This window comes from Salmo salar, unplaced genomic scaffold (genome assembly GCF_965601325.2).
Source record: "Salmo salar unplaced genomic scaffold, fSalSal1 ptg000974l, whole genome shotgun sequence".
In the NCBI taxonomy this organism is placed as follows: domain Eukaryota; kingdom Metazoa; phylum Chordata; class Actinopteri; order Salmoniformes; family Salmonidae; genus Salmo; species Salmo salar.
In genome coordinates, this window is record NW_027675573.1 from 708,688 (window position 1) to 730,143 (window position 21,456).

The 21,456-nt window shown below is 42.3% G+C and overlaps 1 long non-coding RNA gene across 1 annotated transcript; it reads right to left on the reverse strand.

Moving 5' to 3' along the window:
* Positions 1 to 3,528: 3,528 nt before the first annotated feature.
* On the reverse strand, positions 3,529 to 9,587 carry LOC145877356 (uncharacterized). Its single transcript, XR_014391664.1, has 2 exons — positions 9,385 to 9,587; positions 3,529 to 9,015 (listed from the first exon to the last, which is right to left on the reverse strand). It is a non-coding gene; the product is annotated as an uncharacterized LOC145877356 (long non-coding RNA).
* Between the last annotated feature and the right edge of the window lie 11,869 nt (positions 9,588 to 21,456).

Genomic DNA, 21,456 nt, shown 5'->3' on the forward strand with positions numbered 1-21,456 from the left:
GTTATGGTCTACTCCTTTCGACAGCTGTGACAGATTATCTGTTATCAATCGATGGTCAAGGTATTGATTATCTGTTACTAATTGATGGTCAAGGTATTGATTATCTGTTATCAATAGATGGTCAAGGTATTGATTATCTGTTATCAATAGATGGTCAAGGTATTGATTATCTGTTATCAATAGATGGTCAAGGTATTGATTATCTGTTATCAATAGATGGTAAAGGTATTGATTATCTGTTATCAATAGATGGTCAAGGTATTGATTATCTGTTATCAATAGATGGTCAAGGTATTGCCAACTGCCTGTCCAAAAGGCCACGGTCGGTAGTAGCATAAAAACACATGTGAAGGACTACAACCTGAGGAGACGAGGTTTGTCCTCACAGCTCCTACAGGCCCTGGTGTATGAGGATGCAATGCAGGTGGACAGCACTGATTGGTCCTGGAGAGCAGGAGGAGCAGAGGATGATGGGGAGGTGCACCTCAAGCTAAGGCTCTTGGTGCTCTTTGTGAAGAGAAGCGGTAGATTGAGGATGATGTCTTCACTGCCAAGATGTTCTACTCACATGAGCAGGAACTGATCGTGGAGGCCTTACAACATTACACAGAGCAGGAACTGATCATGGAGGCCTTACAACATTACACAGAGCAGGAACTGATCGTAGAGGCCTTACAACATTACACAGAGCAGGAACTGATCGTGGAGGCCTTACAACATTACACAGAGCAGGAACTGATCGTGGAGGCCTTACAACATTACACAGAGCAGGAACTGATCGTGGAGGCCTTACAACATTACACAGAGCAGGAACTGATCGTGGAGGCCTTACAACATTACACAGAGCAGGAACTGATCGTGGAGGCCTTACAACATTACACAGAGCAGGAACTGATCGTGGAGGCCTTACAACATTACACAGAGCAGGAACTGATCGTGGAGGCCTTACAACATTACACAGAGCAGGAACTGATCGTGGAGGCCTTACAACATTACACAGAGCAGGAACTGATCGTGGAGGCCTTACAACATTACACAGAGCAGGAACTGATCGTGGAGGCCTTACAACATTACACAGAGCAGGAACTGATCGTGGAGGCCTTACAACATTACACAGAGCAGGAACTGATCGTGGAGGCCTTACAACATTACACAGAGCAGGAACTGATCGTGGAGGCCTTACAACATTACACAGAGCAGGAACTGATCGTGGAAGCCTTACAACATTACACAGAGCAGGAACTGATCGTGGAAGCCTTACAACATTACACAGAGCAGGAACTGATCGTGGAGGCCTTACAACATTACACAGAGCAGGAACTGATCGTGGAAGCCTTACAACATTACACAGAGCAGGAACTGATCGTGGAGGCCTTACAACATTACACAGAGCAGGAACTGATAGTGGAGGCCTTACAACATTACACAGAGCAGGAACTGATCGTGGAAGCCTTACAACATTACACAGAGCAGGAACTGATCGTGGAGGCCTTACAACATTACACAGAGCAGGAACTGATCGTGGAGGCCTTACAACATTACACAGAGCAGGAACTGATAGTGGAGGCCTTACAACATTACACAGAGCAGGAACTGATCGTGGAAGCCTTACAACATTACACAGAGCAGGAACTGATCGTGGAGGCCTTACAACATTACACAGAGCAGGAACTGATCGTGGAAGCCTTACAACATTACACAGAGCAGGAACTGATCGTGGAGGCCTTACAACATTACACAGAGCAGGAACTGATCGTGGAGGCCTTACAACATTACACAGAGCAGGAACTGATAGTGGAGGCCTTACAACATTACACAGAGCAGGAACTGATCGTGGAGGCCTTACAACATTACACAGAGCAGGAACTGATCGTGGAGGCCTTACAACATTACACAGAGCAGGAACTGATCGTGGAGGCCTTACAACATTACACAGAGCAGGAACTGATCGTGGAGGCCTTACAACATTACACAGAGCAGGAACTGATCGTGGAGGCCTTACAACATTACACAGAGCAGGAACTGATCGTGGAGGCCTTACAACATTACACAGAGCAGGAACTGATCGTGGAGGCCTTACAACATTACACAGAGCAGGAACTGATCGTGGAGGACTTACGACATTACACAGAGCAGGAACTGATCGTGGAGGCCTTACAACATTACACAGAGCAAGATGGATGTTGTCTTGGGGAAAGAGCTGTCCTTGCTGGAAAGCTTGATGAGATACAGCATGCAGAAGGACAATGTGAATCGTTCAGAAGGGCTTTTTTTGAGGGCAGAAACTATGAAGAGGAGGAGGATGACTATTATGATGTCGACGATGACGATGACAACGATGGTGATATTGATGGAGGAATAGATGAATGAGGCTGATGGTGATGACTACAACAACGATGGTGATATTGATGGAGGAATACATGAATGAGGCTGATGGTGATGACTACAACAACGATGGTGATATTGATGGAGGAATAAATGAATGAGGCTGAGGGTGATGACTACAACAACGATGGTGATATTGATGGAGGAACAGATGAATGAGGCTGAGGGTGATGACTACAACAACGATGGTGATATTGATGGAGGAATAGATGAATGAGGCTGAGGGTGATGACTACAACAACGATGGTGATATTGATGGAGGAACAGATGAATGAGGCTGATGGTGATGAATACAACAACGATGGTGATATTGATGGAGGAATAGATGAATGAGGCTGAGGGTGATGACTACAACAACGATGGTGATATTGATGGAGGAACAGATGAATGAGGCTGAGGGTGATGACTACAACAACGATGGTGATATTGATGGAGGAATAGATGAATGAGGCTGAGGGTGATGACTACAACAACGATGGTGATATTGATGGAGGAACAGATGAATGAGGCTGATGGTATGTTGTTTTTAATATGTCCATTGCTTTTTAATTGATCTCATTGTATTCCTGCCCTTTGTTTATAATGGTATGTGTTATTGCTCTTTAGGGGTTGAAAGAAGCACATTTCTGTTTAATTGTTAGATGTGATACAGGCCATTGTTGCATGTCATTTACTATTGATGTGATGGTGAGGAGAACCTGACTTGAGCCTGATATACCCCAAGAGTCTAATGGAATAGACAGGTTTGCTTCCTCCAAAGTATTGTCTTTTCATTGACCTGTTAGTTGTGGAGTTTGTAAATATATTTTATTTAACCTTTATTTAACTAGGCAACTCAATTTAGATTATTTTGCAAATATTGTAATTTAAATATCTAGATCACCATCATCAATGTAGATTATTGTGTAAATATTGTCATGTGAATATCTAGATCACCATTGTCATCTTTAAATAAATTAATAACTTCTGCAGCTGATCCTGCCTGGCACCCGCAAAATTTAACCGTCCAATAATGGAATTAGTAACTAAGGATTGTAGCTTTAAGGTTTCAGTATGTAGCCTACAGAGAAACACATTCAGAGATCAAGCCTTGTCATTTCAGATAAAATCACTTTGCAGGAGAGGGGAGACTGGAGGCCATGGTGGGGTCAAAGTAGCACATTTAATAAATAATTATTCTAAACAAAAACATTGTTTCTATTGAACCTGCCATACTAATAAAGGCATTTTAATCAATTATATGAAGAGTGCCTTGGTCCTCCTTTCTTTTTGATGACCAACTCACCCCTTTTACCAAAGAGCACCTTCTGTCTACCAACATTTATTATTGTGTACCTTAGTAGCGCTTCCCTTCCTCCTCTTTCTACTAAACCACAAAGGGGTTAGAACTACAATTCCGGCGCCATTTCCGGTTGCCGTCGCTGGACGCGATGCAACGTGAAACAGGGAGTTGTAGTTCTTCACAGAAAGCCCAGGTGTATTTAAACCATTACAGTTTTACATTTACATTTTAGTCATTTAGCAGACGCTCTTATCCAGAGCGACTTACAGTAGTGAATGCAGACATTTCATACATTTTTATTTTCCCGTACTGGGAAAAAAATGACACACAGTTCCTCAGCATTGGAACATTTTGGAATCACAGTCATGAAACCCCCCTTAAACATATGACACAATGTTCTCACTACAACTGAGGACTCTTACAGTGGTGGACTTTATGTTAATAAATAGGTCTCAAATCAAATCAAAGTTTATTTGTCACGTGTGCCGAATGCAACAGACCTTAGAGTGAAATGCTCACTTACAGGCTCTAACCAATAGTGCGAAAAAAAAGGCATGTGTGTGTGTGTGTGTGTGTGTGTGTGTGTGTGTGTGTGTGTAAGTAAAGAAATAAAACAACAGTAAAAATACATTTGAAAATAAGAGTAGCAAGGCTATATAAAGACATCGGTTAGTCAGGCTTAAGACAACAACTGACATTGTTACAGAAACCAGAAGAGTTGTGAACTACAAATATGGCGCCATTTTGTAGTTTTCTTCCTTACTCTAACCCTAGCTCAGTTGATCTGCTTTATCAATGGTGCAACATTCAACCCCTCCAAAATGCCTTAATTCATTTGATGCATCCCTCACGCAGATCCACTGACCGAATCAACATTTCAATTTGTCTACAGACTCAATAGTATTTGCATTTCAAAATACAGTATTCTCATACATTTTGATAATTCTTTCTCAATAAGGGACATTCACTAAGAGGATTTGTTCAGACCAATGGGCTGCTCTAACATTTTAACACTGAGCCATGTGACTATACAGTAGCCTACATCTATAGTCTACTGTAAAATCATATGCTGCTTTAGGCTAAATACTATAGTTTTCTGTGTGTTTCAATAGGACAAATGGAAAGAGGTCCTACTGTATTCTAGATGGTGGTGTAGAGTATCTACAATGTGACCTCCCTAAATAATGGTGGTGTAGAGTATCTACAATGTTACCCTCCCTAAATAATGGTGGTGTAGTGTATCTACAATGTGACCTCCCTAAATAATGGTGGTGTAGAGTATCTTCTAGAAAAAAGAAACGCACACCTTTAAAGGCGAGGTGCTGGCTAGCGGAGTAGAACACTAGAAAATAAAGGAAAGCCGCACACTCTTAAGAGCTCAGATGCAAAAATTTAATCACCAACGTCTTCATCAGGGTATCATCAAACACTGCGAGATGAGTCATTTATATAGTGTCAAGAGACACACAGGTGTTTGTAATCATGGCCAAGTATGGCCTAATATCATTGGTTAACTCAAATATTTAAAAAAAAATGGCATACAAAGAACATACAAAAAGACAAACAAATGGATAGCATACGATCATAGCATTTGTAGTCTAAAATGTATCTAACAAACAATTACAATGGCAAAATCACAATAATCACAAGAATGGCTTCAGATCAAAGTCTATGTTGAGACCGAAGGGAGCAAGGGTCTTTAAATTAAAGATCCAGGCAGCCTCTCGTTTCAACAATAAATTATCAAGGTCACCCCCTCTCCTCGGGAGGGTGACATGTTCAATACCAATATAACGCAGAGACGAAATCGGATGGTTTGCTTCCAAAAAGTGGGCCGCAACTGGGTAAGTTAAGTTTTTGCACCTAATGGTGCTACGATGCTCTGAGATACGTACTTTTAATTCACGCTTTGTTTTACCCACATAATTTTTACCACAAGGACAAGGATAAGATAAATAACTGCCTTAGTGGAACACGTAATAACACCTTTAATTGGGATAGATTTCCCTGTTTGGGGGTGTTTGAAGGATCTACATTTATAAGTGCCATTACATTGAGCACAGCCATTACACTTGTAATTTCCATCCAGTATGGGCGCAAATAGACGTTGTTCAGGAATATCTTGGGGTGGTAAATCAGAGTGTACCAATTGGTCTCTGAGATTTCTTCCCCGCGAGAATACGACCAGGGGAAGGTCAGAAAACACATTAACGAGACTATCATCATATTTCAGAATGTGCCAATGTTTGTGAACGATTCCTTTAATTTGTTCAGAGCACTTTGAGTAGCGGGTAGTGAGAACGCAAGAATGCGTCTTTTTGCGAGACTGACCTTGAAAAAGGTCATGTCTCGTTTTGTTTTGAATTTTCTCAATGGCAGTATTAATCTGATCATTGTTGTACCCCCTCTCCTTGAACTTATCCTTTATTTTCTAGTGTTCTACTCCGCTAGCCAGCACCTCGCCTTTAAAGGTGTGCGTTTCTTTTTTCTAGGTTGATGATTTAACAGGCAGATAGAACTGGGATAGAAGCTGTTCTAGAACCTGTGATCCAGAAACTGATTTAACAGGCAGATAGAACTGGGATAGAAGCTGTTCTAGAACCTGTGGTCCAGAAACTGATTTAACAGGCAGATAGAACTGGGATAGAAGCTGTTCTAGAACCTGTGGTCCAGAAACTGATTTAACAGGCAGATAGAACTGGGATAGAAGCTGTTCTAGAACCTGTGGTCCAGAAACTGATTTAACAGGCAGATAGAACTGGGATAGAAGCTGTTCTAGAACCTGTGGTCCAGAAACTGATTTAACAGGCAGATAGAACTGGGATAGAAGCTGTTCTAGAACCTGTGGTCCAGAAACTGATTTAACAGGCAGATAGAACTGGGATAGAAGCTGTTCTAGAACCTGTGGTCCAGAAACTGATTTAACAGACAGATAGAACTGGGATAGAAGCTGTTCTAGAACCTGTGCTCCAGAAACTGATTTAACAGGCAGGTAGAACTGGGATAGAAGCTGTTCTAGAACCTGTGGTCCAGAAACTGATTTAACAGGCAGATAGAACTGGGATAGAAGCTGTTCTAGAACCTGTGGTCCAGAAACTGATTTAACAGGCAGATAGAACTGGGATAGAAGCTGTTCTAGAACCTGTGGTCCAGAAACTGATTTAACAGGCAGATAGAACTGGGATAGAAGCTGTTCTAGTACCTGTGGTCCAGAAACTGATTTAACAGGCAGATAGAACTGGGATAGAAGCTGTTCTAGAACCTGTGGTCCAGAAACTGATTTAACAGGCAGATAGAACTGGGATAGAAGCTGTTCTAGAACCTGTGGTCCAGAAACTGATTTAACACGTGTCATCTTCCAGTGTGTGTTTGTCAATTGTGTGTGTTTCAGTGTTATGTGTGTCAGTGTGTGTGTGTGTGTCCAGAGTGTGTGTGTGTGTGTGTATCCAGTGTGTGTGTGTGTGTGTGTGTATCCAGTGTGTGTGTGTGTGTGTGTGTGTGTGTGTGTGTGTGTATCTGTATCCAGTGTGTTTGTGTGTGTGTATCCAGTGTGTTTGTGTCAAGCGTGTGTGTGTCAGTGTGTGTGTCAGTGTGTGTCCAGTGAGTGTGTGTGTCCAGTGTGTGTGTTTATCTAGTGGGTCCAGTGTGTGTGTGTGTGTGTGTGTGTGTGTGTGTGTGTGTGTGTGTGTGTGTGTGTGTGTGTGTGTGTGTGTCCAGTGTGTTTGTGTGTGTCCAGTGTGTGTGTGTGTCCAGTGTGTGTGTGTGTCCAGTGTGTGTGTGTGTGTGTCCAGTGTGTTTCCAGTGTGTTTGTATGTCCGTTTGAGTGAGTGTGTGTGTGTATGGGTGTTTGTCCAGTTTGAGTGGGTGGCCAGCGTGTGTGTGTGTGCCTAGTGTGTGTGTCTGTGTCCAGTGTGTGTGTGTGTTTCAGTGTGTGTGTGTGTGTGTGTGTGTGTGTGTGTGTGTGTGTGTGTGTGTGTGTGTGTGTCCAGTGAGTATGTGTGTGTGTCCATTGAGTGTGTGTGTGTGTGTGTTTCAGTGTGTGTGTTTCCAGGTGTGTGTGTGTGTGTGTTCAGAGTGTGTGTGTGTGTGTGTTCGTGTGTGTTCAGTGTGTGTGTGTCCAGTGTGTGTGTGTGTGTGTGTCCAGTGTGTGTGTGTGTGTGTGTCCAGTGAGTGTATGTGTGTCCAGTGTCTGTGATCAGTGTGTGTGTGTTGAGTGTGTGTGTGTGTTCAGTGTGTGTTTGTGTGTGTCCAGTGTGTGTGTATGTGTCCAGTGTGTGTGTGTCCAGAATGTGTTTGTGTATGTGTGTGTGTGTCCAGAATGTATTTGTGTGTGTCCAGTGTGTGTGTGTGTGTCCAGTGTGTGTGTGTGTCCAGTGTGTGTGTGTGTCCAGTGTGTGTGTGTCCAGTGTGTGTGTGTCCAGTGTGTGTGTGTTCAGTGTGTGTTTGTGTTCAGTGTGTGTTTGTGTTCAGTGTGTGTGTGTGTGTGTTCAGTGTGTGTGTGTGTCCAGTGTGTGTGTGTGTCCAGTGTGTGTGTGTGTCCAGTGTGTGTGTGTGTGTTCAGTGTGTGTGTGTGTGTGTCCAGTGTGTGTGTGTGTGTGTCCAGTGTGTGTGTGTGTGTGTCCAGAATGTGTTTGTGTATGTGTGTGTGTGTCCAGAATGTGTTTGTGTGTGTGTGTCCAGTGTGTGTGTGTGTGTGTGTGTGTGTGTGTGTGTGTGTGTGTGTGTGTGTGTGTGTGTGTGTGTGTGTGTGTGTGTGTGTGTGTGTGTGTCCAGTTATTATTTCAGGGACACTGAGTCGCCAATATAATAAACCCCAAATCCTGGATAGAGGGGCTCAGGGAATGTGGAGGTGAATGTGATCAGGTGGGTCAGTGTGTCAGAGGAGGCTCTATAGAAGGACAGAGTGCCGGCTGACCAGTCCAGATACACTCCTACTCTGTGGGAGCTGGAGGAGGGGACGTCTATGGTAGTGGAGTTATTATTATACCAGCTGGAGGAGGGGACGTCTATGGTAGTGAGATGATTTTTGTGCCTGGCATAGTAACTGTTGTCAGAGCAGAACAGACTCCAGGACTTGTCATTGTATCCAAGCCAACAGTCATCACCCCTTCCTCTCCTGCTGATTCCTTTATATGTCACTCCTATAACAGCCCCCCCACTCCACTCTACCTCCCAGTAACAGCGCCCAGTCAGACCCTCTCTACACAGCACCTGTCTACAGTCCTCAAATCTCTCTGGGTGATCAGGATACGGCTGCTTCTCTCTCCTACATGTCACCTTTCTGTTCTCCTCAGACAGAGAGAGGAGTCTGTTTACTGTGTTTAGGTCCAGTGTGAGATCACAGACATCTGATGGATGAAACCAGACACAATATTAGAAATCATCATCATTCACATTAGAATGTTAACTCACTTTTCACTAATTCATTTAATGTAGATGTTTCTAGGTATCAAAAGGAGAAGTTAAGGTAACTTGAGACTTGTTGAATGATCATATGTTATACTGTATGGTAATATAATACACACTTATTCACAATAATTACACACACACACTGTCATATCAAGTCTTTGTAAACGTTGGTGTCCCTGATTTTTGCTTCTGTAGAACTACAGCTGATATTTAATATGACCAAGTCAGTAATGATGGTGGTCTTTGACTTTGACTTAACTTGAATTAAGACTTATTCTTAGTCATATTCTTCACAGCAGTCAACTCACATTTTCTAATCCCAGGTTTCATTCTGTTCTCTCCACCATGTTCCACACTGTAGCGGTAAGCAGAAAAACAGACAGTCATTGAGGGATACACCTGAACACACACACACACACACACACACACACACACACACACACACACACACACACACACACACACACACACACACACACACACACACACACACACACACACACACACACACACACACACACACACACACACACACACACACACACACACACACACAGGACATATATACACACTGGACACCTGGACACACACACACTGGACACACACACACACTCACACTGGACAAAAACACACACACACACAAACTGGACACAAACACACACACACTGGACACAAACACACACACACTGGACACACACACACACACACAAACTGGACAAAAAGACACACAGGACACACACACACACACACGGTCAAGCGTGGTAAGAACATTTTCAGTGTTTGTGTCCAGTGTGTGTGTCCAGTAAGTGTGTGTCCAGTGTGTGTGTCCAGTGTGTGTGTATGTGTCCAGTGTGTGTGTGTGTGTGTCCAGTGTGTGTGTGTGTGTGTCCTGTGTGTGTGTGTGTGTGTCCTGTGTGTGTGTGTGTGTGTCCTGTGTGTGTGTGTGTGTGTCCTGTGTGTGTGTGTGTGTGTGTGTCCTGTGTGTCCTGTGTGTCCTGTGTGTGTGTGTGTGTCCTGTGTGTGTGTGTGTGTGTGTCCTGTGTGTGTGTGTGTGTGTCCGTCCTGTGTGTGTGTGTGTGTGTGTCCTGTGTGTGTGTGTCCGTCCTGTGTGTGTGTGTCCGTCCTGTGTGTGTGTGTCCGTCCTGTGTGTGTCCGTCCTGTGTGTGTCCGTCCTGTGTGTGTCCGTCCTGTGTGTGTCCGTCCTGTGTGTGTCCGTCCTGTGTGTGTCCGTCCTGTGTGTGTCCGTCCTGTGTGTGTCCGTCCTGTGTGTGTCCTGTGTGTGTCCGTCCTGTGTGTGTGTGTGTGTGTCCGTCCTGTGTGTGTCCTGTGTGTGTGTGTGTGTGTCCGTCCTGTGTGTGTCTCGTGTGTGTGTGTGTGTGTGTCCCGTGTGTGTGTGTGTCCCGTGTGTGTGTGTGCTGTGTGTGTGTGTGTCCTGTGTGTGTGTGTGTGTCCTGTGTGTGTGTGTGTGTCCTGTGTGTGTCCTGTGTATGTCATGTGAGTGTGTGTGTGTGTGTGTGTCCTGTGAGTGTGTGTGTGTGTGTCCTGTGAGTGTGTGTGTCCTGTGAGTGTGTGTGTGTCCTGTGAGTGTGTGTGTGTCCTGTGAGTGTGTGTGTGTGTGTGTCCTGTGTGTGTGTCCTGTGTGTGTGTGTGTGTGTCCTGTGTGAGTGTCCTGTGTGAGTGTGTCCTGTGTGTGTGTCCTGTGTGTGTGTCCTGTGTGTGTGTGTGTGTGTCCTGTCCAGGACACACACACACACACACACACACACACACACACACAGGACACACACACAGGACACAAACACACACAGGACACAAACACACACAGGACACAAACACACACAGGACACAAACACACACAGGACACACACATGGTAAGAATATTTGTCTGCGTTCAGTGTTTGTGTCCAGATTGTGTGTCCAGTTTGTGTGTGTGTGTGTTTGTGTCGTGTGTGTGTTTGTGTCCTGTGTGTGTTTGTGTCCTGTGTGTGTTTGTGTCCTGTGTGTGTGTCCTGTGTGTGTGTCCTGTGTGTGTGTCCTGTGTGTGTGTCCTGTGTGTGTGTGTGTGTGTCCAGTGTGGTTGTCCAGTGTGTGTGTTTATGTGTCCTGTGTTTCACACAGACACACACAAGACAATCACACACACACACACACACTGGACACACACACACACACACACAACCTTGTCCAAGTGGTGGTAAGAATGTTGGTATTAACTAGCCTGATAAGTCAAACATGTCTGATATGAACATTGACATAAACCCTCTACATACTTGAGTTTCTCCAGTCTGCAGTGTGGATCCTCCAGTCCAGCAGAGAGCAGTCTGACTCCTGAGTCTCCTGGGTGATTGTAGCTCAGGTCCAGCTCTCTCAGGTGTGAGGGGTTTGACCTCAGAGCTGAGACCAGAGAAGCACAGCCTTCCTCTGTGACTAGACAGCCTGACAGCCTGCAAAGAGTCAAATCATATTAAAATCACACTGCTATTCTTTGGTGGTGAAAATAGTGGCAGTATATTTCTTCAACATATTCAGATATATCAGTGTCCTGAAACCTTCCATATCTATTCATAAATTAATGTATCATATTATAAATTACAAATGATCAAAGTTTTGCATGCAGATAGAAACATGTATTTTTATTTGAGGATATTTTCATACATATCTGTTTCACCATTTAGAAAAATAAAAGCACTTTATCTATCTAGTCCCCCTATTTAACCTGTTAGGGCTCGGGGGCAGTATTGACACGGCCGGATAAAAAACATACCCGATTTAATCTGGTTACTACTCTTACCCAGTAACTAGAATATGCATATCATTATTGGCTTTGGATAGAAAACACCCTAAAGTTTCTAAAACTGTTTGAATGGTGTCTGTGAGTATAACAGAACTCCTATGGCAGGCAAAAACCTGAGAAGATTTCATGCAGGAAGTGGCCTGTCTGACAAGTTGTGTTTCATCTTGGCTCTTTTTATTGAAGACTGAGGATCTTTGCTCTAACGTGACACTTCCTACGGCTCCCATAGGCTCTCACAGCCTGGGAAAAAGTTGAACGATATCGAGGCAGGCTCTGGCTAAAACACTTTATCGCTTTTGGCAAGTGGCCACTCAGAGTACTATGGGCTTAGGCGCGTGCCCGCGTCGACCGAATGCTTTCTTTTCCTTTGTCTGTTTATCTAAACGCAGATTCCCGGTTGGAATATTATCGCTTTTTTATGAGAAAAATGGCATAAAAATTGATTTTAAACAGCGGTTGACATGCTTCGAAGTACGATAATGGAATATTTAGAATTCTTTTGTCACGAATTGCGCCATGCTCGTCACCCTTATTTAGCCTTTAGGATAGTGTCTAGAACGCACGAACAAAACGCCGCTGTTTGGATATAACGATGGATTATTTTGGACCAAACCAACATTTGTTATTGAAGTAGAAGTCCTGGGAGTGCATTCTGACGAAGACATCAAAGGTAATAACATTTTTCTTATAGTAAATCTGACTTTGATGAGTGCTAAACCTGCTGGGTGTCTAAATAGCTAGCCCTGTGATGCCGGGTTATCTACTGAGAATATTGCAAAATGTGCTTTCACCGAAAAGCTATTTTAAAATCGGACATATCGAGTGCATAGAGGAGTTCTTTATCTATAATTCTTAAAATAATTGTTATGCTTTTTGTGAACGTTTATCGTGAGTAATTTAGTAAATTCACCGGCAGTGTTCGGTGGGAATGCTAGTCACATGCTAGTCACATGCTAATGTAAAAAGCTGGTTTTTGATATAAATATGAACTTGATTGAACAAAACATGCATGTATTGTATAACATAATGTCCTAGGGTTGTCATCTGATGAAGATCATCAAAGGTTAGTGCTACATTTAGCTGTGGTTTGGGTTTATGTGACATTATATGCTAGCTTGAAAAATGGGTGTCTGATTATTTCTGGCTGGGTATTCTGCTGACATAATCTAATGTTTTGCTTTCGTTGTAAAGCCTTTTTGAAATCGGACAGTGTGGTTAGATTAACGAGAGTCTTGTCTTTAAAATGGTGTAAAATAGTCATATGTTTGAGAAATTGAAGTTTTTGCATTTTTGAGGTTTTTGAATAACGCGCCACAGGATTACACTGGCTGTTACGTAGGTGGGACGATTTGGTGCCACCTGCCCTAGAGAGGTTAAAGAAGTCATATGTTTCCTGACCAATTCACTCATAGTGTATTAAATTAGTCAAAAGTTTACTATTTGGTTCCATATTCTTTGACTGCAATGACTACATCAAGCTTGTGACTGCCATGATTGAGAAAGATCATGAACAATAATTAGTGAGAAAGTTACAGAGGCTTCAACAAAACCTGCTAACCTCTCACCATTACCAATAACAGAGGATACAACAAAACATGCTAACCTCTCACCATTACCAATAACAGAGGCTACAACAAAACATGCTAACCTCTCACCATTACCCATAACAGAGGATACAACAAAACATGCTAACCTCTCACCATTACCAATAACAGAGGATACAACAAAACATGCTAACCTCTCACCCTTACCAATAACAGAGGCTACAACAAAACATGCTAACCTCTCACCATTACCAATAACAGAGGCTACAACAAAACATGCTAACCTCTCACCATTACCAATAACAGAGGCTACAACAAAACATGCTAACCTCTCACCATTACCAATAACAGAGGATACAACAAAACATGCTAACCTCTCACCATTACCAATAACAGAGGCTACAACAAAACATGCTAACCTCTCACCATTACCAATAACAGAGGCTACAACAAAACATGCTAACCTCTCACCATTACCAATAACAGAGGCTACAACAAAACAAGCTAACCTCTCACCATTACCAATAACAGAGACGACAACGAAACACGTGTTGACCAACTACAGGAATACTAACCTCAGAGTCTCCAGTCTGCAGTGTGGATCCTCCAGTCCAGCAGAGAGCAGCTCCACTCCTGAATCCTTCAGGTCATTGTTACTCAGGTCCAGCTCTCTCAGGTGTGAGGGGTTTGAACTGAGAACTGAGGCCAACACTTTACAGGATGTGTCTGTGAGTTTACAGCCAGTGAGTCTGCCAACACAGAAGAAATACAATGACAGACATTTTGTATTAAAATGACACGCTTAGCTTTCTCTGTTTACGCTGTTACCCGTTTACAAATAATGTGTTGGGTTTGACCTCAGAGCTGAGACCAGAGAAGCACAGCCTTCCTCTGTGACTAGACAGCCTGACAGCCTGCAAAGAGTCAAATCATATTAAAATCACACTGCTATTCTTTGGTGGTGAAAATAGTGGCAGTTTATTTCTTCAAAATATTCAGATACATCAGTGTCCTGAAACCTTCCATATCTACTCATACATTAAAGTATCATATTATAAATTACAAATTATCAAAGTTTTGCCTGCAGATAGAAACATGTATAGTACAAATATTTGAGTAGACTGACCAGACCAGTTTAAAAGCAGTATCAGTCAAAAGACAGACAGTGAGGTATCAGATTTAGATTGTATTGAGTATACAGTCCACACCATATCTATTTTGACAGTGAAGATAACATTTTAAATGTGGCTCTATACTCCAACATTTTGGATTTCAGATCAAATGTTTCATATGAGGTGACAGTATATAATGTCACCTTTTATTTGAGGATATTTTCATACATATCTGATTCGCCATTTAGAAAAATGAAAGCACTTTATGCATCTAGTCCCCCTATTTAAAGAAGTCATATGTTTTCTGACCAATTCACTCATAGTGTATTAAATTAGTCAAAAGTTTAGTATTTGGTCCCATATTCTTTGACTGCAATGACTACATCAACCCTGTGACTGCCATGATTGAGAAAGATCATGAATAATAATGAGTGAGAGAGTTACAGAGGCTACAACAAAACATGCTAACCTCTCACCATTACCAATAACAGAGGCTACAACAAAACATGCTAACCTCTCACCATTACCAATAACAGAGGCTACAACAAAACATGCTAACCTCTCACCATTACCAATAACAGAGGCTACAACAAAACATGCTAACCTCTCACCATTACCAATAACAGAGGCTACAACAAAACATGCTAACCTCTCACCATTACCAATAACAGAGGCTACAACAAAACATGCTAACCTCTCACCATTACCAATAACAGTGGCTACAACAAAACATGCTAACCTCTCACCATTACCAATAACAGAGAATACAACAAAACATGCTAACCTCTCACCATTACCAATAACAGAGGCTACAACAAAACATGCTAACCTCTCACCATTACCAATAACAGAGGATACAACAAAACATGCTAACCTCTCACCATTACCAATAACAGAGGCTACAACTAAACATGCTAACCTCTCACCATTACCAATAACATAGGCTACAACAAAACATGCTAACCTCTCACCATTACCAATACAGAGACTACAACAAAACATGCTAACCTCTCACCATTACCAATAACAGAGGCTACAACAAAACATGCTAACCTCTCACCATTACCAATAACAGAGGCTACAACAAAACATGCTAACCTCTCACCATTACCAATAACAGAGGATACAACAAAACATGCTAACCTCTCACCATTACCAATAACAGAGGATACAACAAAACATGCTAACCTCTCACCATTACCAATAACAGAGGCTACAACAAAACATGCTAACCTCTCACCATTACCAATAACAGAGGCTACAACAAAACATGCTAACCTCTCACCATTACCAATAACAGAGGCTACAACAAAACATGCTAACCTCTCACCATTACCAATAACAGAGGCTACAACAAAACATGCTAACCTCTCACCATTACCAATAACAGAGGATACAACAAAACAGCTAACCTCTCACCATTACCAATAACAGAGGCTACAACAAAACATGCTAACCTCTCATCATTACCAATAACAGAGGCTACAACAAAACATGCTAACCTCTCACCATTACCAATAGCAGAGGCTACAACAAAACATGCTAACCTCTCATCATTACCAATTTATTTATTTATTTCACCTTTATTTAACCAGGTAGGCAAGTTGAGAACAAGTTCTCATTTACAATTACGACCTGGCCAAGTTAAAGCAAAGCAGTTCGACACATATAACAACACAGAGTAACACATGGAGTTAAACAAATGTAACCCTCTCACCAGGCTTGAATATGACTGTCACAACATTAACATATGTAGAGTATCTCAGCAGCATGGGATGTTAGGTGAGAAGGACATCTCCAATAAGAATTCCTATTGTAAACTATCTAGGGTTATGACAATAGGGTATTAACTTCAGATGAAATGATTATAGGTTTCTGTTATTGAATCAGGATAAACCATCCCATGCATTAAATTAAAACAATCAATGACTCCACCAAGGCAACATACATAATGTTCCATATGTGTATTAAAACATTTTCAAACACAAATACATGTTCAGACACAACATCAAAAGAAATAAAAAAAATAATAAACCCCAATGAGTCGTTCACAACCCGTGTCCAAATTAAGCACCTCACATTGTGCTTACTCACGACTTGGTAGATATTCCCTCAGCGAAGTATGGCAGTTCCATGCAGGTTTCCTCACCAAGTCCAAGGCAGCACAGCTACCCATGCAGACAGTACTCCTTAGTAACCGATATCCCCATGGCAACACGAACTCGTTAAACTTCCCAAGCAATTATCTCCCGGTGTCACACGATGCTAGGCTAACCTCTAGGCTGGCTAATACCTCCACTACGAGACGGTAGCTTCAGTCTTTACTAAGTTTTAGCTAAATTATAACAACTCTTTTATTAAATAAAACATGTATTTCCCTTCATGTCTTAGTAGCTATGGGTTTTGTTGTAGTTCTGTTGTCTTCTTTTATAATTTTTCTTCACCAACCGTCCTGAGGTAAAACGTCCATCCTTTCATCAACGTCTTTTTCCCTCCCGTTAACCAGGTCAACTCCCATTGGCCACAACTTAACAAGCGACCTTATTGCTCAAAACTTAAACTTCAAAGTAAAACAAACTATTCACTTATACATTAAATAAATATTTCTTCAAAAAGCATAATGCATTAACAACATTATAGTTTAGGAGCAATTCAATCATCTTTTAAATATAATACCAATTCATTATAACAAATAAACTCAATACTTGGTTCAAACAAGGATATTACACAAACATACAGTCAATAATACAGTAGAAAAATAAGTCTATATACAATGTGAGCAAATGAAGTGAAATAAGGGAGGTAAAGGCAAAAAAAGGCCATGGTGGCAAAGTAAATACAATATAGCAAGTAAAACACTGGAATGGTAGATATGCAGTGGAAGAAAGTGCAAAGTAGAAATAATGGGGTGCAAAGGAGCTAAATAAATAAATACAGTAGGGGAAGAAGTAGTTGGGCTAAATTATAGATGGGATATGTACAGGTGCAGTAATCTGTGAGCTGCTCTGACAGCTGGTGCTTAAAGCTAGTGAGGGAGATAAGTGTTTCCAGTTTTAGAGATTTTTGTAGTTCGTTCCAGTCATTGGCAGCAGAGAACTGGAAGAAGAGGCGGCCGAAGGAGGAATTGGCTTTGGGGGTGACCAGAGAGATATACCTGCTGGAGCGCGTGCTACAGGTGGGTGCTGCTATGGTGACCAGTGAGCGGAGATAAGGGGGGACTTTACCTAGCAGGGTCTTGTAGATGACCTGGAGCCAGTGGGTTTAGCGACGAGTATGAAGCGAGGGCCAGACAACGAGAGCGTACAGGTCGCAGTGGTGGGTAGTACAGTGGGGGAAAAAAGTATTTGATCCCCTGGTGATTTTGTACGTTTGCCCACTGACAAAGAAATGATCAGTCTATAATTGTAATGGTAGGTTTATTTGAACAGTGAGAGACAGAATAACAGCAAAAAAATTCAAGAAAAATGCATGTCAAAAATGTTATACAATTATTTGCATTTTAATGAGGGAAATGAGTTTTTGAGCCCTCTGCAAAACATGACTTAGTACTTGGTGGCAAAACCCTTTCTTGTAGTTGGCCACCAGGTTTGCACACATCTCAGGAGGGATTTTGTCCCACTCCTCTTTGCAGATCTTCTCCAAGTCATTAAGGTTTCGAGGCTGACGTTTGGCAACTTGAACCTTCATCTCCCTCCACAGATTTTCTATGGGATTAAGGTCTGGAGACTGGCTAGGCCACTCCAGGACTTTAATGTACTTCTTCTTGAGCCACTCCTTTGTTGCCTTGGCCGTGTGTTTTGGGTCATTGTCATGCTGGAATACCCATCCACAACCCATTTTCAATGCCCTGGCTGAGGGAAGGAGGTTCTCACCCAAGATTTGACGGTACATGGCCCCGTCCATCGTCCCTTTGATGCAGTGAAGTTGTCCTGTCCCCTTAGCAGAAAAACACCCCCAAAGCATAATGTTTCCACCTCCATGTTTGACGGTGGAGATGGTGTTCTTGGGGTCATAGGCAGCAATCCTCCTCCTCCAAACACGGCGAGTTGAGTTGATGTCAAAGAGCTCCATTTTGGTCTCATCTGACCACAACATTTTCACCCAGTTGTCCTCTGAATCATTGAGATGTTCATTGGCAAACTTCAGACGGACGTGTATATGTTTTCTTGAGAAGGGGGACCTTATGGGCGCTGCAGGATTTCAGTCCTTCACGGCGTAGTGTGTTACCAATTGTTTTCTTGGTGACTATTGTCCCAGCTGCCTTGAAATCATTGACAAGATCGTCCCGTGGAGTTCTGGGCTGATTCCTCACCGTTCTCATGATCATTTCAACTCCACAAGGTGAGATCTTGCATGGAGCCCCATGCCGAGGGATATTGACAGTTCTTTTGTCTTTCTTCCATTTGCGAATAATCGCACCAAATGTTGTCACCTTCTCACCAAGCTGCTTGGCGATGGTCGTGTAGCCCATTCCAGCCTTGTGTAGGTCTACAATCTTGTCCCTGACATCCTTGGAGAGCTCTTTGGTCTTGGCCATGGTGGAGAGTTTGGAATCTGATTGATTGATTGCTTCTGTGGACAGGTGTCTTTTTTTACAGGTAACAAGTTGCGGTTAGGAGCACTCCCTTTACTTAAGAGTGTGCTCCTAATCTCAGCTCGTTACCTGTATAAAAGACACCTGGGAGCCAGAAATCTTTCTGATTGAGAGGGGTTCAAATACTTATTTCCCTCATTAAAATGCTAATCAATTTATAACATTTCTGACATGCGTTTTTCTGGATGTTTTTGTTGTTATTCTGTCTCTCACTGTTCAAATAAACCATTAAAATTATAGACTGATCCTTTCTTTGTCAGTGGGCAAACGTACAAAATCAGCAGGGGATCAAATACTTTTTTCCCCCACTGTATATGGGGCTTTGGTGACAAAACGGATGGCACTGTGATAGACTGCATCCAATGTATTGAGTAGGGTGTTGGAGGCTATTTTGTAAATGACATCGCCGAAGTCGAGGATCGGTAGGATGGTCAGTTTTACGAGGGTATGTTTGGCAGCATGAGTGAAGGAGGCTATGTTGCGAAATAGGAAGCCAATTCTAGATGTAACTTTGGATTGGAGATGCTTATAGTGAGTCTGGAAGGAGAGTTTACAGTCTAACCAGACACCTAGGTATTTGTAGTTGTCCACATATTCTAAGTCAGAACCGTCCAGAGTAGTGATGCTGGACAGGCGGGCAGGTGCAGGCAGCGATCGGTTGAAGAGCATGCATTTAGTTTTACTTGTATTTAAGAGCAGTTGGAGGCCACGGAAGGAGAGTTGTATGGCATTGAAGCTCGTCTGGAGGTTAGTTAATACAGTGTCCAAAGAAGGGCCAGAAGTATACAGAATAACACCAATAACAGAGGGGGTCTGATCTTTGTGCCTCTGTAACTTTCTCATTCATCATCATTAACGATTCATTCATGATTATTCATAATCATGGTAGCATCCACATGAATGTAGAAGTGTTCAGAAACATCTTCTATTCTTACTGACAATACAAGTGAAGTGACTCCAAAATGACAGGACATTATTCACCGTTCAGTTTCTATTAGGAAAAACATCATCCAAAACACAACCAAGACAAACTGTAAATGAATTCAACAAGTTTGTAGAATCACAAGTTTGATGTAATCACTGCAGGCATGGAACATGGGACAAAATACTAAACTTCTGACTACTTTAATACAATATAAGTAAATTTGTCCGAATATGTACAACTTTTTCAAATGGGAGAACTAAATACATAAAGTGCTTTCCTTTCTTAACAGTAACACAGCTATGTATGAAAATACCCTCAAATAAAAGGTGACATTCTGTACTGTCACCTAATATGAAACATCTCAAATCCAAAATGCTGGAGCATAGCACCACATTTAAAACTGCAAGCTTCACTGTCCAAACACATATGGTGTGGACTATGTGTGTCTGGTAAACACATGTGGATCTGGTGAACAGTTATCACTTGTTGACCAACTACAGGAATACTGACCTCAGAGTCTCCAGTTTACAGTGTGGATCCTCCAGTCCAGCAGAGAGCAGCTTCACTCCTGAATCCTTCAGGTCATTGTTACTCAGGTCCAGCTCTCTCAGGTGTGAGGGGTTTGACTTCAGAGCTGAGACCAGAGAAGCACAGCCTTCCTCTGTGACTCCACAGCCTGACAGCCTGCAACGAGATCATCATGACTTCACAAACACACTGTTAATTTAACACCAGTAGTGTAGAAGGACAATGGTAGATGCATTTGCTTCATATTCCCAAACAACATATAGATTCATCTCCCATCTCCTTGAATTGTATGGTCATATTGTTATACTATTGTCAAAATCAATGCATTTTTTCTATATGTTTTTCAATATAATATTATATACATATTATAATACACATTTTTCCTAAACTGAATATTTCTTCCTGATGATTAGATTTTATATGTCATTTTATGTACTCACAGAAATGCACTGGAGGCTTTGAACACTGGCAGCAGCCTCAGAAGACCTTCCTCTGATCTGGAGTATTTCTTCAGGTCAAACACATCCAGCTCCTTTTCTGAAGTCAGCAACACAAAGACCAGAGCTGACCACTGTGCAGGTGACAGGTTGGGTTTTGAGACACTTCCTGAGCTCAGGTAGCTTTGGATCTCCTCCACTAGAGAATGGTCATTCAGTTCATTCAGACAGTGGAACAGATTGATGCTCCTCTCTGGAGAGGGATTCTCCCTGATCTTCTCCTTGATGTACTTGACTGTCTCTTCATGGCTCTGTGAGCTGCTTCTTGTCTTTGTCAGTAGACCTCGTAAGTGCTTCTGATTGGACTCCAGTGAGAGTCCCAGAAGGAAGCGGAGGAAAAGGTCCAGGTTTCCCGTCTCACTGAAGTTAAATCAAAGTGTTTTTGT